Raw genomic sequence first — 16,976 nt, 5'->3', positions numbered from 1 at the left:
TGTCAGGAAGATTACTGACCTTGCCTGTGATGTGCTGCAGAAGTGGGCATGACAGTGAGATTTCAGACTTCTTAGTCACAGCTCACAGGAGGCACCGAAAAGGAAGGAGAGTGCATCCATGTGTAGCATGGAGGGGGTGGGGACTTCACTGTGCGGCCGGAGGTTCATTCCCCTCCCTCTGGTTAGGATACAAAGAGCCGCATGGCATGAGCTGAGCCAGGGAGCTGGGAGGTGAGGAAGGCATGATGAAGAGGCCAAAGGAAATCAAGCTTCAGGCCTGGCAGCATGAACTGGGTCTGGCATTGGGATGGGGCCCTGGCTGTTCTTTCCCGTGGGGATCAGGATTAGCTGAAAGTGAGGCAGTGAGGCTCCTGCAGCCTGAGTGCCTGGGTGGCCACTGTCTCAGCCCTAGCTCCTGTCACAGGTCCTGGCTCTCTGCTAATGTCCATCTGGGGAGGTAGCAGGGGATAACCCAGACAGCTGGGGTTTTGCCTGCATGGGGGACATCTGGATGCAGTTCTTGGCTCTTGGCTCTTGGCTTTGGCCTCATCAGCCCTAACATTGGGGAATGAACCAGCAGGTGGAAGATAATGCTTTCTGTGGCTATGCCTTCAGACAGGTGGATAAACAGACAGATGGAAAGATCTATAAGACATCGCTACAAAGAAGACTGATTGATTTACGATGGACAACTAGCAGAAAAGAAGGTCCATGGGATTGCTGATTGGATTCCCCAGGAATATAGAGTATTTTTTTGTTCTTAAATGACTTTCAAGGGCTATTTACTGAGAGACAGCTGCTAACTGGAACTCCTGGGTCAGGATTATTGATCATAGTGCTCCAACTGAGACCAGCAGTAAGTCCATGGCACAGGTTACGGATGGCCACTTGTGTTCTAGAACAGATGGTGGATATTTCATCTTCATAAAGTGCAGATACTGAACAATTATTCAGCTAGCAACAATTATAACAGATAGCAACAATTATTCAGCTGGTTTGTTCTTCAAAGACTTTGTCATGGTGAGGAGGTGATTGTTGAATGGCTGTTTTATGATTTTTTTTTTTTGGCGGGGTAACATCTTACATTTTCAGCTTCTGTAGGCTAAAATCGTGGTGCTTTGATTTCTCAAGCAGGACGTTTTTCCCTTGCATTTATGGAATGGAGAAGCTTTGAAATTTATACTTTGAGTCCCCAAATAACCCCTTGGGTCCTGGCCAGACCCTCTGGCATAGGACTTAGTAAATCTCACTACTTGCTTTTGCTCTTGCAAGTGGCTCTTTGGCCATGAACAGCACTGACAGACCATCCTGTGCCCCTTCCCGTCTTTCCCTTCCTCTCTCATCTTTTAGTTTCTCCTGCGTGCAGACAAGGGTTGCAACTCCCAGACTCAGGTGCTCCATGGATACCTGAGAACATCGCTGGGTGCAGCCGTTCACCTTCCAACCTGCATGTTTGCTTCTTCTGCGTGGGCTGGCTTTGTGGGGCTGGAGTCCATTTGCATAACATTAAGCCAAGCCTAGAAAGCTTGTGACCCACTTCTGTTGGACATTTCTCTTCCCCTCACCGACTGCCGTGGTAATTCAGGAAATTCACCCTATCCTGACACTGGGCTTCCATCTCAGAACTATAGCCTCGAGGTTGGTGGGAGTGCTTGCAGTCATGGAGTTCTTTCCCCTGCAGAAGGTGGGCTGACTCTGCCGCCATGGGGCAGCTGAAATGCTTTCCGTAGTTGTGGATTAATGGTTGTTAAAGACTGAAACTGTAGCCTGTGCCGTCAGCCTTGGACACGGAGTGTGATAACCGCAGTGATGCTCACTCCCATCCCTTAAGAACACTGATGCTCTTACGGGGTAACGGGGCCAGTGATAGGAACAGATGCGGAGTGGGACCGGCCGCTGTCACGGCCAGCGGCTGACTGTCCCCCGCAGCCTTGAGACAGCTCAGATTCAGGGAGCCACGAAAATGTCAGTTCAGGTTGTTCTCTTATTTCGTGCAAAATCAGGAGGCAAGGTCCTCACAAGGCAGGCATAGCTCAGTGGGTGTCCTTCGAGCCTCCATCTGGCCCCTGGTCCAGCTTAATCCTGTGTGATGGGACTGTCCGTGGACTTGGGGTTCAGTCACTTCAGGTGTAGAATCCCCAAGCAAATCCCATTTCCTTAGGAGTTGTGTGACATTCTTAGTTGATATGACTCTGCTTCCAAAATGTAAAATCAGACGAAGACACAGCACGAGGGCCTGTGAAGATGACTTGAGACAATTCGACACTTATTAAATGTTACCCTATACTTTCTACACATATTTCACTCCTGCTTCCACTCTCCTGGATGAAACTGCTTTGTTTCTAAATTGCATTGATTTCAGAAGGCAGAGAGATAGAGATGGAGGAGGCAAAGGGAGAGAAGAGAGCGAGATGGCTCCTCCACTCCTCCACAGGACTGACTCGCTGCCCAGATGCCCACCACAGCTGGGGCAGGCCAGGCTGTAGTGGAGAGCCACAGCCAGGAGGTGAATCTGGGCCTCCCACAGGGAGGGCAGGGGCACGGATCTGGGAACTATCACCATCAGCTGGTGTCTGGAGGAGCCTGGAGTCGGGCCTGGGACCAGGACTCAGAGCTGGGCACGTGATGTGGGCTGTGGGCATCCCAAGGGAGGTCCTGTTTGCTTCTGGCTGAGGTGCTTATTTCCTTTTAATTTATGAGAGAACAGAATGAAGTGTTGGTTTGTGTACCTGCTCACAGACAGTACAGCGGTGAGTTCCAGGCTGTGTCTGCACTCTGTGTGCAGTGTGGGTTGGGTTGCGCTCCTGGTCAAAAGCTTGAGCCTTCCACAGAGGGCTTTGACTGCGGCTCTGAGAGCATTGGTTTCTTCTTAAGGTGTGTGAGGTCCGTGAAGATCTCACAGTACTCCGTGCTGGGGACTGTGGGTGCTCTTAGTTATCTAACTCCAGTGCGTAAGCCCCTGCTCAGTAGGAAAGGTCCCGACCCATCTCCCAATATTCCCTTTCTGAAACAAACACACTTGGTGCAGATTCACCAATTCTGTATGAGGTAGGAGTTCAAAATATGTATGAAAAATGCAATTAGAAGAAAAGTTTGTTTTGTTCAAGATTTTCTCAATTTTCTCATCTGCTATTTCCTCCTGATTGACTGGAAAACCCTAGCACGGATGCTTATATTTCTCTGCGGATCCCATGCCCTCGTGTTCAGCTGAGGATGAAACTTGCACACCACGAAAGGCACCAGTCTTCACTCCCACACACTCACGCATCTGGAGCTGCTGATACGGACTTTCAGCACTTGGCTGAGCTGATCATTTTGTATTTGCGTTCAGCGTGTAGCTCAGGGTGGGATCGGCCTGTGGGTTTTTGCTTGCTCCTCATCGGATGTCCACGTGCTTTAGCATCCATTAGTGATGTCTAACACCCCTCCTGCTTCTGATGGGCATTAGTAGGCACTCCACTGTAAGGAAGTGCGTCCCCCTCCCTCCAGCTAATTAATTATTTATTTTTATCATCATGGACTCATGCATTCTTGTCTGAGTTGGTGATTCATAGTTCATTCCAGCCATGATTTATGTGTCTGCTTGAATTGTCTTGCATTTGGTCCATGAAAGTCCTCCTCTGGCTCTCTTGAACGTGGCCTTCTCCCTGAAGACAGTCTTGTTCCCTGGTACGAGGTGTTGCAGGCTCGTCTTGGACTCCTGTTTTCCTCATTCTGCAAGCAGCTTTGCTTGTGCTTTAGTGAAAAGTGGGCACAGGGGCGGGGCACAGTGCTGTAACTCCCCGAAAGAGCATGCCCAGTCTACAGAAACAGGGACAGAAACACGTGTGGCCCTCTGTCCACACTTCCCTCTCATGGCCCTGTATCCACACGTAGCTCTCAGACTGCTCATGTATAGGTTAGGAATCTCAAATTGCTGTTGGCAACTCCAGGACCAGCTCCCTGCCACAGGGTTTCTATCATAGCCTTCACCCACTTTGAAAAACTGACTCCTAAATTTCCAAATACTTAATCCAGAATAGTTGCCAACTAGCTTCAGAGTTGTTAACCCATACCACTGCTAAAATCAAACCCATGCCCTAGTGTTCAGTTGACATAAAACTTGCATACCGTGAAAGGCACCAGGCTTCACTCAAATTTGCTGAGTTTGACAGACACTTATACCTGTGTACCTCCCAGTCCTGTGAAGATGGCAGCTATTAATAAATAACCCCACCAAGCCTCCTGATGCCCCCTTTGAGCCATATTTACAGAGTTGTTCCATCATAAATTAGTTTGCTTCATAAGCAGGGTCACAGAATGTGTGCTTTTTTGTTCCAGTCTAAATTCCTCTAGGATTCGTCGCTGTCTTTCTGGGTTGTTCCTCTGTTAACATGTGGGGTCGGTACGCAGCACCGTTAAGCCAGCCTCTCCTCTTGTGCAGGTTATAGCCTCAGTCTGCAAAGCTGAAGCTCGCGATGAGCTGCACCTGCAGATGGGAACCTGCTCCTGCTTAGAGGAATTGCGAAACGAATCAGGACGGGACCAAGACTGGACTCAAAAGAATGGAACCCTGTTGGTCTGGAAGTGAGTGTCCTTGGATGACTTGGAGTTAAATTCACATGAGATGGGGTACAACCAGTTGCCTGCGGGAGCCTCTCCCAGGTCACTGTCTGTAGACCCCCACGCCCATCAAGTCATCAGGCGTGCATTTACTCATTCAGTATTGTTGTTGAGCACATCTCCGATGCTGGAGAGCGAGCCGAGAGCTTCCTGGGTTGCACTTCCTGTGCTCTTGCTGTAATGTTAAAGATGAAGTGTTCAGCTGACGCTCTGCGCCTGGTAAGATGGCATTTGGAGAAAGGTCCCGTGGGATGTAATTGTGCCACGAGGGCAGGGCCATGATCTGGTGGAGATCCTACACCTCCTCCTGCCCTCTTTCCGATGTGTGAGCACACAGCAAGCAGTGGCTCAGCTCTAGGCCAGCGAGAGTCTTCTAGTTCCAAGCGTGCAGGCATCCTGGTGTGGACAGCCAGTGTGCTGTCCACTGCTTGGCCACCTGTCCACGGCGCTTTGCTGGGTAGCATGAGCGTGTAGTCTGAGACAGATATCCTGTTCTTTTGCTTCAAGTCTTCCTTTCACCTCTTCTTGTTCAACAGGTCTGCTGGCCTTGCTTCCCCTTGGTGTGTTTCCCTGAAAAAGGGTTTACATTGCCATCGTTTCTGAAAGACTCTGTTGCAGGGTTGGTACTTGCTCTCTTCCAGCACTTGCAAGATGCCTCTCCCACCTGCACCCACCCTCAAACACCATTTGTCTTCCATTGTTGCCTTCTGCTTCTGCTCCTCCTCAGAGGCAGCTGTGCAGGGACCACACCAAGAAGGCTGCCATGCGTGGCTATCCTTGTGCTGTTGCCAGTCTGCAACCAGTACTAGCCCTTGGCCAAAGGACCCCACACATCCACTGTGCTTTCGATGGCCCTGGCAGCTATGTATTGGTGCCCTGGGTGTGGTAGTTGCATCTCAGTTGGAACTGTAGGGAGTCCAACAGGTACCAAGTCCTGGGCAGACAGAAGGAATACAGGCAGGCAAACCCATCCCTGAGGCAGCACCTCCTGAAATGCTGTCCTCCAAGGCCTTTCGTTGTGTGTCAGTTGCAGTCAGTTCAGAAGGAATGATGTGAAGGAGACTCAGACGGGTTTCATCAGAAGAGAATTTCAGTCTTTTTGGCAAGCGACGCTATGATAAAATACAGTGTCACGCTGTCTGTAGTGCTTCTAAAACTCGTTTGCCTGTGGCTATCGGTGTGTAGCCACAAGTGTTCTTTGGTTCACAGTTTTGGAACAGAGCTTGGCACCCGGAGGGCAGCTTTCTTTCTCTCCCAGACTCTCTGCTTGGCGAAGGGGCTCGCCTCCCTCCACTTCCCCATCTCGGTTCTGCACTCTTGCATTCATTTTCTTCTGACTGTGTTTTTATTTCATTAACACTGTAATTTTGAAAACTTTTTGGATGAAAAAACAGTATTGGAGATGTTCTGTAAATGTCCCATAAAGCTCGTTCCAGTCATCCTGTGGCTGTGGTTTAAAGCGACAGCGTCCTTCCTGGGATCTCTGCAGTAAACCTCGAGTTTTTCTCATCAGTGAGACTTTGGAATTCAGCTTGGCCCTATTCCGATTTTTCCGTGTTTTATTAGGCAACAGTCAGTGTTACAGTGAGTATCAACAACGTCACTGCCTCGAGCCTGCCACGGACACGTTAATATTTTAACACGTTTTCTGATTTTTGTCTTTTCTCACCCTTTTATCTCAATTTCTGCTGCCTTTCAAAGCAGACTGCAGAGAGGAGTCACTTCCTTGTGCACTTTACAATACTCGTTTACTCTCTTTTGTTGTGAAATCTGCATGCAGACAAGTACTCGCATGTCGGGTGTACGGCGTCCCAAGACGCCCAGTGGCTGTCTGTTGCCGCTGAATCTGGAGAACGCAACCCCGCGTACTCTGCTTTATCTGAAATTCGGATAAACTCAGTGTCCGCATCATTTCAACTAGGTACTTGTCATCACTCTGCTCGTAGTATCTTCAGTATGAGACACGGCAGCTGAATACGACATCTTTCTTCTTCTTAATTGCACGGATTTCTTCTTGTAGATCATAGCAACCTCAGAATACGACGTTCCCCCCTCACTGAGTTGAAGACATTTGGCTTTCTCGTAGAACAAGGACCCGATGCCTCGCTTTGCGTGTGTGGAGTGCCTCCTGATGGTTAACTGACAGTTCTGTGTTGATTAATAGCACATACTTCCCCACATCCTATCAATCGCTCATCTTCTCTTTTAAAGTGTCTGTCTGAATGTATTGCCATATTTTTGTCAAGTCTTCTTTTTATTATTGGCTTTTAAGAATTACTTAGGTATTTCGCATGTCAGTACTTTGCCAAATCTATGTTTTTTCAAACACTTTCTCTCAGGCTGTGGCTTCCCTATGCCACACAATTTTAAAAACTTATGTAAAAAGCAAGAAAAGGAAATAAGTTCATATTCTATAAAAATGCAAAAAGTTGATTTATGGCTTTTGGGATCTGAGGTTGACATTCGCAGGGAGAAATAACCTTGGAACTGGGGAGTTGGGAAGATTTAATCAGAAATGAAGCCCAAATTTGAGGAGTTTTCTATGTGTGTGATGTCCATGTCTGATTTAACTTGCCCAGCGTGGCTGTGCAGTTAGTCGTCCTGCTAGCCTCCAAGCTCCCAGACTCAATGAGCTGCCGAGTGCTCTGGCCCTGGCAAGGCTCTGCCTGGCTCTGCCATTGCTCCACCACCTTCCTGCTGGTGAAGAAAACAGCTTCCCAGGGCACCATGATGGTGAGTCGATTCCTGGAAGTGCATCTGAGGGCCGTGGCTTCTAATTACAGCCAGTGCAGCAGCAGGACCATAGAAGGCCTTGTTCATGTGGAGACAGCAGTGGCTGCCTGAGCTGGGACATCCACTGAGCAGGGCCCTTCAGATCTATACCCAGTAGGCGCTCATCAGAGGCCTCAAGGCTTCTGGCCTGGAGCTCAGCGCTTTGCTGTGGCTGTCCTGGGGCTCGGCTGGTAGGATGCCTGGAGCTTGGCGTTCTGGCTGTGGCTGTCTTGGGGTTCAGCTCCTTGGCCTTAGATGGGGTCTCCTGCTGTTTGTGGTTGTAGATTTTGGGACTCCTCAGCCTTCCGTACACCCCCTTCAAAAGGTCTCCTGTGCACACCTCAACAGCCACCATATTTGTTTTGTTTATCTGGAAGATCCCAAGCTGCAACAGGCACCAACATTCCATATCTTGGATGTCTGAATGGTATTCTGTGATGGTCTCTCAGTGCCTCACCCTGTTTGGGTCAGTGGTGGACCACACCCAGGATGGGGGTCCAGCACAGCTGTGTCATCAAGCAGTGCTGAAACCGTCTCGGTTTGTGTGCATACATGCTGTGAAGTGAGTGTAATGAGCAAGTGGACTAACGATGCATTTCTTAGTATGTGTGTCCATCGCTAAGTGCCTCATGACATCTATGTGTGTGTATCACTTTGCTAATGCAGTCATCTGACGAGGGAACTAGGTTGTTCTCATCCGTCAGCTGCTGTGAACGCTGCTGTGCAGTTGTGTGTCCGAGGCCCTGCTCTCAGTTTGCTGAGATGTGGAACGGGCGAGTCAGAAGCAGTTCCGAGTTCAGGGTTTTCAGAAGCTGTCGGTTTGCCTCCCGATATGGTTGTCATTCTTTGTGTACTAGGTTCATGCACACTGGATTGATAGCTAGTAGGTGATTCTGGATTATAACCTGCAAATTGTGCGTGGCTGTGACTGTGCTTTTCAGGTCAACCTGATTGGGGTAAGAGGTCTCAGATACGGGGAGGAGAGTATGCCAGGGGTGCCTCTGTGGGTCCTTTTGGGGAGGGGTTAGCCGTCTCTTTTGTGGCATGAATGAGACCACGGTGATCGCCCATGTAGGTGGGTGTTGTGTGCTGCGTTAAACTCAGTAGAACACAAAGCAGAGTGAATCCCTGCTTTCTTCTGTAGAGCGGGCACATGGGCCACACGTCTGAGCTGTAGGCCTGGGCCTCTGGACTCCGGGACCTCAGATTTGACTTGTGCTAGCAATGGGAGCCCATGCTCTCTGTCCCGAGTCTCAGCAGTGACTGCCTGGGGTCTGCAGGGCAGAGGCCCCGGCCTGTGTCGGTGGGGGAGTGAAGAGCGGGGCAGGCTCCCGGAGTGGCTCTCACAGTTCTCAGCTCAGCAGGGCATGGCCTCAGAAGCCACAGTTCAGATTCACATCCAGCGCTGGTTCCTGTGAGAAAGTGAGCAGGTACCTTTACCTTGCCAAGCTTCAGTCTGGTCCAGCCCTGGCTGTTGACACCATTCGGTGAGGGAAGCAACAGATGGGAGAGCTGATTCTCCCCAGCCTCTCTCCTCTCTGTTTGCTTTCTTCGCTCTCTCTTCATTATTCTGTCGTTCAAATAAATAAACATAAAAAAGAAACCCCCAGATATCTTTACTGTTTGCTTGCCTTTTTCTGTTGCGTGAGGCTGGTGGATTTCTCCTCTTGGTGAATGACAATGACGTCTTAGACCTTGAGCGCATCCTGTGCTGTGGGTCTTCAGGATGACATTTTGGTAAACACCCTCAGGTGCAACAAATGTACAGCATTTTCTGTTTTAAATTTTTGGAGCTAAGCTTTCCTCACACGTGAAAAGATGGAATTGGAATTTCCCTGAACATGCCATAAAGGAAGCTTTGAAATACTGGATTTTGTCTTAGGAATTCAGGGTAACATTTGTGCACCAACAAGTTAAAGCAGAACTGCCTGTGAGCAGTGGTTAACACGTGCTTTGATAGAAAACTTACATTAGCATTTTTGCCACCCAATGAAAATGATGTGTATCACTAAAAATTTAATGTGCTGTAAATTCAGAGAACTGACTTTGAGATCTTTCCTCTAGATACTTAGAATACAAAACATGTATAATAAGAAAGTTCTATATGTGAGTTCTAAATTGTGGACCTGAAACACTTGTAGACATTTTGAATCATTGTAGTGTGTAGACTAACGTGCATCTGACCGCACAGGGCGTTGCTTCAGCGTTTACTCTGAGGATGGCTTCTTCTCCCTCCCCCCCGACCACCTGGTCCGATGGAACCTCCAGGAAGAATCACCTGTTCGTTTATCCCGTGGCCGTGTTCCCTGGAGGCTCACATATCCTTGTAGGAGAAGCACAAAATGGGAAAGGATTTGTAATTGTGTTCCTTCTATTGGAATTTTTTTACTCAGCCAAATTCATCATATTTTATTACCACATCACTGTGCTGAGCACTAATGATAGCATCATGAATGTTTTATTATCTGTCTAGTTCCTTCCCTATACTAAACTCCTCACGTGTATTATCTCACGTGATCCTTCTGCGAGCTTTATTGTGCGTTATCTCATTTTTACTCACCATCTTAGTTATAAGGGAAAGGGGTTGAGGACGAGAAGCATCTTGCGTGTGGGATTTGCAGGCCGAGGAGAGAGGATTCTAACGCAGGTAGCCTGACCCTAGACCTACAGCCTGGCTTGTTGGCGCACCTGTTACCAATCAGCTCTGCGTTTGCTAAATGTGATGGTGCTTCTGACTGGGGAGGCGTCAAAGCGAGTGTCATGAATCTTCAGCCGAGGAAACTTCTGATGTTATGGCTTCTGTTGGTTCTTCTACAAAATGTTCCCCCTCCCTTCTTTACTAGGAGACCAGCAAGGGTCAGAGGTCATGGCATTCAGTGGTTAGAGGGTATCTGATTTCCAGTGACCTGTCCCATGGCTTACATGTTGACGAACAGGACCACGGTTGCAGCTTCTAGGACATATGAACTGAGAAGGACAAGGAGGGCCTAGGAGGAATTGCTTCTTTCTTTTGCAAAGTCTCTCACCCACTTGGATGTAATAGAAGATTCATCCAGGAGAAATATTTTTCATGTAATAGTCAACATTTATTTGTTTAGATCATTCACAGCCACGCTTTGCGCAGCACTGCCAAGTAGAGATGGGTTTCTACTTTGGTTAATACCAAGATTTCTTCTTCTAAGAAGTCTAAGATATATTGATTACAAGGAGGCTTGAGACTTGACACATGTTAGTACTTGAAAAAACTGCTGCTTAAAAATGGGGCAGTGATTTCCCCAGAACCCGACACTGGATCAGTTCTCCCCCAGTCGGCTGTGTCTTCCCCATCGCTCCTCCAGCTCAGCTGTGGTTCTCATGGGAACCATATCCTCTGGTCTCATCCAGTCGATCCTCCACCCTTTTGCTAAGCTTAGCCTTTCCAGCTCAGTTTTGCCTCATCTTTGAACCCTTTCTGGCTGCGCAGTGAGTGGTTAGGGAGACAGAACCTTAAATGACATACTCCTGGTGTTAGAAACCAGCTGAGCTCTTGCCCGCCGGTGTTGCTGTGCTTGGTTCATTTCTCAACCTCAAAGGGAAGGTGCCTAGACTTGGAAGGCTGGCTTCGTGCTTGCGTCATCATCCCCCCTCTTGCTGTGGGGATGCTCCCAACCCTTGGACGATGGCCACAGGTCACAGAGCAGGCAAGATTATACTCACATAGCTACGCTGTCTGTGTTTGCAGTGTCTGTTCTGTTGGGAAACGCTCTTCTTTCTTTGGAGATGCGAGCTCTCATTTGGTAAGCCACCCTGTGGGGAAGGCAAGGAATTGGGAGCAGGCGTCAGAAGCTCTTGTCCTGGCCAGCCTGGGGAACCGAACTGAATGTAGCCAATGCTTGTGGCCTTGGAAACAGAGCCTTCCCATGACCCAGCAGAGCCTCGGACGAGAGCGTGGTCCTGGCCCCACCTGGATGGCACAGGACCATGCTGAGCTATTCCTGGGTACATGGCCTTCCCAACCATGAGACAATAAATGTGTTGTCTGAATCTCCCAGTTCTGCAATAGTGTTACATGGCAATAGGCAATAGTGTCACATGGGACTCCAGTGAACTGGTGCATGCAAAGGCTGTCCTTGGCACACAAAAGGCAACCAACCATCCAGTGCTTTGCCCTGTGATGTCCACCCACTGCCGTCCAGCCTTAATGGCCCACCAGTAGCTGTATGCCTGTGGCATGCACCAGCGCTGGGCAGGTGTTTAGATTTACTGCCCTCACCTTGCTGCTGGCATCCTCATTCCTGTGCAGAGCTCTTTTCAGTTGGTGCTTCTCCAGCTCTAAGGGCTGGCAGCTCACTTTAGAGGCATGCTTCTCAAGGGGTCTGGCTCTAGTATCCTACACCAAGCAGGACATAGCCTCCTGGTGGCACCAAAGGGTAGTTTGAAACCTCAGTCCTTCCCATGCACTTCCATGGGGGCTTCATTTGAAGGTCAAGTGGGGGGATAACAAGGAGTTCAATGTCACTGGTCCTTACGGAAACATTTCACCGCTGTGGCTACAATGAAAGGATACCAGTGCCAAGTGTTGGCAGTGTGCAGGCATTCAAACCACTTGAGGAGAAGCCCAAACTAAACCTGGGAGGGGACTTGGAAGGATTTGTGGAAGGAAATAGATTTAAAGCTGAATTTATTGTGGTACAAAAATTTTGAAGTCCTAATCTTTTCTAGATATTTTGTGCTACACAAATATTTCGTAGATGGTCTGTGACTTATACATAGTATATCAAAGGTGGCATGGATGGGCCAGCTAGGGACCTTCAAGACACCCCATAAAAACTGAAGAACTGCATACTGAAATGCTCTTATTTACTTAGCAGAATTACCTAATTTTCAGGTTGCAGGTCAGAAAATCCCAGATGTTTAGTACCCAATAGATCACTCCCCCTGTTTTTTTCTACAAAAAATTTATTTATTTATTTGAAAGTCAGAGAGAGCGACAGAGGGAGATTGATTTTGTATCTGCTGGTTTGCTTCCCAGATGACTGCTATGGCCAGGGTTGGACCAGGCTGAAGCCAGAAGTCTGGAGCTTCTTCTAAATCTTCCACATGATTGACAGGGACCCAAGCACTCAGACCATCTTCTGCTGCTTTTCTCAGGCTACTAGCAGGGAGCTGGCTTGAAATGGAGCAGCCAGGGGACGAACCAGCATCCATATAGGATGCCGGCATCACACATGATGGCTTTACCTGCTATGCTGCAATGCTAGCCCCAACAGACCTCTTTTTAAATGCTTTTTCTATCGAGGGATAACTTATGAGCCAAAAAGTGCAAGCATATTCATGGTACTGCTCATGGAGTTTTTCACACTTGTCTCCATGGCACAGGTTGATGAGAAGTTTCCAGTTCTCCGATATGTTCCCATAACCATTGTAACCCCAGAGGTAGCTGGTTCTGACTTATCCGCAGTGAACTCTCTTTGCTGTTGAACTTCACGCACTTGAGGTCTGAGCGGTAACATCTGCCGCTCTCCCTCAGCACTTGGCGTTAGATTCATTCATTTTGTGTCTGCTGATAGTTTTCATTGAAATGTGAGACTCCACCGTATGTCCCCATGTGCTGCAGTTTATCCAGTCTTCCTGGATGTGCATTCTGGGTTTTCCTCCAGCTTGATGTGGTAGCAATAAAGCTGTTATGAGCCTTTACATATATGTATCTTTTAGTGCATTTTGCACATTTAGTGGATTTGCACATTTCTGTAAGGTGTGGAACTGCTAAAGTATATGAAGGAGTTTGAAAAAGTTCATGGAAATGGAATTAAAGGTTATATTTGTGTTAGTTCAAAAGGATTTGGAAATCCAATGGTCACTTTTTCTATTATGTGTGTTTTCTACAAATGTTTGGAAGCCACTGTCTTGTTCAGCGAAAGAGAATTAGAAACCCCGGAGATAACGACATTGCTCAGATTTATTTTCTTTTTCTTTTTTAATTTCAATTTTTTAAAATTAATTAAGTTGCCTTATGTGACAAAGTTTCATAGGTTCTGGGATTCCCCCAACCCCTCCCTGTGCCCTCCCCCCATGGTGGATTCCTCCACCTTGTTGCAGTATTACAGTTCAAAATCAGTCAAGATTCTTTCTTTGCAAAGATATACCAAGCATAGAGTCCAACATCTTATTGTCCAGATCAATTCACGGTTTCTTGGGGAGACCATCTCTGGTCTGAAGGTAGAGCTGGCAGAATATCATCCTGATCAATTAAAAGCCCCAACACAACATCAACAATTTACAACATTATGGAATTAATTGACATGGTATTGAGTAACCAATATGTTACAAAAATGCAAGTTCTTAACCACATCCTGTGACTACTAACATTTCAATTTTAGTTTATATACAGAACCGGCTGCTATACACCTTAAAATGGCTATAGGGTACTATTCAGCTGTCTCGTGTCTGTTTTCATTTTAGTATTTAGCAGTTTATAGTGTAGAAGCATAATTTTGCTGAACTTGGCAGATTTTAGGATAGTCTAAACTGGCTTATAACTCTAACAAGGCATATATCAACAGCTGAGGTGTGAACAGTTTTAGGAGGGGTGTGCAGAGAAATCTTCAATATCCTAGTGAGGAGTAGTTAATCTTTGTGTTCTACCTAGTAAGGAATATGTAAATCCACGCTGACTGTTTCCTGTCTGGTTCTAAGCTTTCCTTGTTGTTCACTCAGATTTATTTTCAAACAACATGGAATGTTTGATCTTAGGGATGAATCAAGGTGAGGCCCATGCTGTGGCATTGTGGACTAATTCTCTACTTGTGGAGCCAGCATCCACTATGGGTGCAGGTTCCTGTCCAAGCTGCTCCATTGATGATCCTGCTGGCTGTTTATGGCCTGGGAGGGCAGCAGAGGATGGCTCCAATCCTTAAACTCCTGCACCCAGGTGGGGGATCTGAAAGAGGCTCCTGGCTCCTGGCTTTAGATCACCCCAGTTGTTGTGTCCATATAGGAAATAAACCAATGGCTGGAAGATTTTTCTCTTTCTTTCTAATTCTGCCCTTCAAATAAAAATAGATACATCTATTTAAAAAGAAATTAATCGAGGTAGGACATGCCCGTGAAGACTATAGGCAGGCATGGAGTCTGTGCCGAAGTGCGTGTCTCATGTCCACGCGTGTCTGTCCACGGGGTTCTCTGCTTGTTTTTTTGTTTTTTTTTTGGTTCTGAAGACCCAACCTTGTCACAGATAGCAAGACTCCCACCCGGGGTGCGTGTACTGCCCCACCCACTGTGGGAGCTGTGACCTGCTCAGCTGAATGTCTCAGTAAGGTCCCGCCTTACTGAAAGCAGAAGTTCTTCTGGGCTCATGCAAACCCTCCAGAAACGCTTCTAGCCTACTAGGAGCCTCTGAGCATCTATTCCTATGCGGACGTCAGGCACCACAAGGGTGCTGTGGAATGGGTGGGGGAAGGTCCCTTTGCACTGTGTGTGGGTGGGTGCAGGCAGAGTCCTGCCTTGGGGCGCCCAAGGGCTGGGGCTCCTTGGCTTGCTGTGTCTGTTGCTTTCTTGTTCCTGACCGTCGGCAGTGAGGAGCCAAGCGCCTCTGGTGCTGCCATCATGGTGCCATTAGTATGTTTTGCACACTTTATTGCTAAGCAACAATTAGCAGTGTGAATCCTGCCTTCTGTGATTTCAATTTGGGCTTCACACATGGAACTCTGCTTTCATCTTCGCCACGCAGCCACGGCATTCACTGTTGAGCTAAAGCCGTTTGGGGAGAACCTGAGAGAATAGATTTAGGGGGAACAGCAGGTGCTCAGCCATTCAGCTGGAATGGTTATTTATGAGAGAACCTTCTCTAATTAGATACCCAATAATATGAAAGTAATGCTAAAGGTTGGAGATAAACTCAAAGCAATTCAAGTTGGCCTTGAGGGGGAATTGATAACAGCAGAATAATTACAAAAATTCTGAAAGAGCAAACTGAAGGTCTATAGAAAAAGGAAAAAAAAATCTTTCACTAAGAAAATTTCTCATGTTGATAATAATGAAAGGAAATGATTTGCTTCCAAGTTCATACAATGAAGAATACTTTCATTAAGTTAATGGAATATTACAAAAACTTAATGGCAACAATAGATCTAGAAGAAGAAATAAGTGACATGGTGGAGGAAACAGGAAAAGCAAAGCAGGAAGAGGCCCCATTACTAGACATGTAATCCAGTTCCTTATGCGTAAGAGAAATGACCGCATTCCAGCTTTCATTTCACTGTTGTTGAAAAACTCTATCAGTAACCACAGCCGCCCTCTTCCACTGAGGGAGAGACAAAGTTGCAGTTAAACCACAGCCTTAAGGAAACAGAGACGGAGACTCTGTTCTTTCCTAACCAGAGGTCTGTCTTTTGGTCTCTTCCTAGAATGCCGACGACAAAGCCGAGGAGAATCGCGGTGGAGGAGACCCACCCTGAGCGGGAGGGGATGTATGATGCTTTTCTCAGGCAACTCCGACAAAGCTCTGTTTTCTGTTGCGTGAGGATTTGTAGGGCTCTAACATGTTGGAGTTAAGAGGTGTTGGTCCTGGATGAATCACATTCTCCCACGCGATAAGAAACTGTTTGAATACAAACTTTTGACTAAAGGCTCTTTGGGAATTTGCAAGCGTGTATGGCTTCCAGCTGGGAAGACAAGAAAGGGCAGCAAGGAGAAGGCAGGCCCTCCCTGGGCAGCAAGGAGAAGGCGGGTCCTCCCCGGGCAGCGAGAAGAAGGAGGGTTCTCCCTGGGCAGCGAGGAGAAGGCGGGTCCTCCCTGGGCAGCGAGGAGAAGGCGGGTCCTCCCTGGGCAGCGAGGAGAAGGCAGGCCCTCCCTGGGCTCAGTCTGTTGGCAGTACTTGCAGTTAGGTTTCATTGGCAAGAACTTTGTCATGGGACTGTTGCAAAGGAGGCTGGGCAATCTAATCTAGCAATACAGCATATGACTTACTACAATTTGATTATCACAGAGAAAGACAACAATAGATCTTAGCTAAGCATCTGCTACACACCCAGAAACACATTTATTTTGTGTTTATTAGCTTACATTAAGCTTGTAAATATTAAATATTACTAGATTGTTTATTGCCTTATATTTCTTTAATATGATTTTTTTTCTCAAAACTTACACACTTAATTTTACAAAAACTGCTAGAGTGGATGTTTGTCATATTCGCAATCCTGATTAAGTTCAGTCTGACTGATTTTGACTCATTAACCCCATTTATTAGAGTGTTTAAAGATTGATTTTGTCATCTCAAATATCCTCTCTCTGTTTTGTGTTATCTAAAGAAGTGGTCAATATGCCTCTTTTCATTGAGATGGTTTCCTTCAAGCTTTTATTTGAAAGGAGAACATTTACACAGACCTTCCATCCACCGCTTCATTCTCGATATGCCCGTAATAGCTGGGACTGGTCAAGAATTCAACCTTGGTCTCCCATATGATGACAGGGAGCCAAGTTCTTAGGTCTCCCTGGATGCACTGGCAGTAAGCTTGATCCTCAGTGGAGGAGGTGGGACTTGAACCAGACATTCCAGTATGGGGTACGGGTGTCATAAGCTGCAAATTAAGCTATTGTACCAAACACTTGTCCTTAGACCAGAA

The sequence above is a fragment of the Ochotona curzoniae genome, unplaced genomic scaffold (assembly GCF_017591425.1).
Source record: "Ochotona curzoniae isolate NIBS_2020 unplaced genomic scaffold, NIBS_Ocur_1.0 contig_2927, whole genome shotgun sequence".
Lineage (NCBI taxonomy): Eukaryota > Metazoa > Chordata > Mammalia > Lagomorpha > Ochotonidae > Ochotona > Ochotona curzoniae.
This window is presented reverse-complemented; position numbering follows the sequence as displayed.